Here is a 2215-nt window from a genome sequence, read left to right on the forward strand (position 1 = left end):
TTAATTAAGTTTTGTATTACTATACCACAGAAGAGGGTTTCCTTGGTGACTCAGCGGTAAAGAATCCACCTGCAATGCAGCAACTGCAAGAGACGCAGATTCGACCCCTGGATCAGGAAGATCCCCTGGAGGAGGGCATGGCAGTATTCCTGCCTGGAGAATACTATGGACAGAGTAGCCTGATGGGCTATAGCCCATAGGGTCACAAAGAGTTGAACGCAACTGAAGTGACTTAGCATGCACATACATGCACATCACATAGGATAAATTTAATTTTGCATAAGAAGTACAGATATTCCTTTTAGTGGCTTCAAAGAGCAATGGGAAGCCTCTTTAAGTTGCTAGTTTACAGAAAACACTGTTAATAGCTTCTAAAAAACCATTCCTGCCTCACAGCACTTTTCCCCCTACAAGGTTGGGTAAGGATAAATAGGCTATCTCTATAGAGTACATTTTTAAAGCTTTATTAAAGAAAAAAACAACTATAATAAGAATAATCCTGTTGTAAGATTTTTCATATTACATTGTCTAAATCACCTTCCTTAATCACCAATATCCTTATATGGATATTCTATTAATTTTTAATTTTATTAATTAATTAATATTTAAACATTTAAATACATTTTAAACATTAAAATTATTTTAAATTATTAATTCTATTAATTAATTCTATTAATTTTGCCTTACTTTGAGAGGTAACAGATTTCTAGTATGGCATGAACTTAATCTAATAGACACATGAACTGAACATAAGCTACTGAAGTTATTTTATACTATAAACTCAATCAATTACAACTACAAATAGGAGTAAGTAGATTATTCATTTGTTTTGGTCAATGACTCTATGCATAGCCATGTGTCCCAATGATACAAGGATTGAACCAAAAGAAAGCTAGCTATATTTTCAGTTTTGCTGATAGACACTTGGGACATGGAGGTGTCAAGGATCTAGAAAAAGAGGAAACAATCAGGTCTTTGAGAGAATCTCTATTTTAAATATTTAGTATTTTGGATCAAAAATATGCAGTTATATAAGCCAGAAGAGTTATCACATGGAGTTTTTCTGAAAGCAATGTATCTGAAATAAATAATGCATAATGCTGTTCCAGGCTTGGACACGGAGAAACTTGAGATTTTCTATAATAGTTACCAAAACAAAACTTGACAGTGCCATTTCTAGCAGAGTTCTTTGGACACCATCCTTTAAATGGAGACATATCCTTTCTGTGTAGATGGATGCATGAATTTTTCAGTACTCTCCACATTAAAGTTGCATTGATGTCAAATCAATTGGTGAATAAGACATAGCTTTTATTTATATTTTGTTTACCTAATAATAAATCAAGCTCTTTCCTACATGTGGTTGATGCAATGCAACACTGTAAGTTAAATGAATATCAATGATAGAAATTTAATGTTTTAAAGAGCCCGTAACTTGTCATGATAGCATTAATTCTAACCATCTAATAGTAATACAAAATAATATAGTACAACATAGCACATAACATATAAAAACGTAATTTTATTCAGTCGCTAAGTCGTATCCTACACTTTGTGACCCTATGGACTGCAGCATGCCAGGCTCCTCTGTCCTTTACTATCTTGTAGAGTTTGCTCAAATTCAGGTTCGTTGAAGCAGAGATGCCATCTAACCATCTCATCTCCAGTCACCCCCTTCTTCTTTTGCCTTCAATCTTTTCCAGCATCAATGTCTTTTCCAATGAGTCAGCTCTTGGTATCAGGTGACCAAAGTATTGGAGCTTCAGCTTAAGCAACTGTTCTTCCTATGAATATTTGAGGTGGATTTGGGATTCCCTGGTGGCTGAGAGGCTAAAGCATCTGCCTGGAATGCAGGAGACCCGGGTTCGATCCCTGAGTCAGGAAGATCCCCTGGAGAAGGAAATGGCAACCCATTCCAGTACTCTTGCCTGGAGAATCCCATGGAGGGAGGAGCCTGGTAGGCTACAGTCCATGAGGTTGCAAAGAATCGGACACGACTGAGCGACTTCACTTTCTTTCACTTTCCGTTAGGATTGATTGGTTTGATCTCCATGCAGTCCAAGGGACTCTGAAGTCTTCACCAGCACCACAATTCAAAGGCATCAATTCGGCACTCAGTCTTCATTATGAGTTAGCCTCACATCCACACTCAACAACCTCAGATAAGCAGATGATACACTCTAGCGGCAGAAAGTGAAGAGAAACTAAAGAGTCT

At 36.9% G+C, this 2215-nt stretch overlaps 1 non-coding gene across 1 annotated transcript; it reads left to right on the forward strand.

Annotated features, from left to right (window-relative positions):
• The first annotated feature begins 1812 nt into the window (after positions 1-1812).
• Positions 1813-1885, forward strand: TRNAS-GGA (transfer RNA serine (anticodon GGA)). Its single transcript has one exon. It is a non-coding gene; the product is annotated as a tRNA-Ser (tRNA).
• Positions 1886-2215: the final 330 nt, after the last annotated feature.

Source organism: Ovis aries, chromosome 12 (assembly GCF_016772045.2).
Source record: "Ovis aries strain OAR_USU_Benz2616 breed Rambouillet chromosome 12, ARS-UI_Ramb_v3.0, whole genome shotgun sequence".
NCBI classification, from domain to species: domain Eukaryota; kingdom Metazoa; phylum Chordata; class Mammalia; order Artiodactyla; family Bovidae; genus Ovis; species Ovis aries.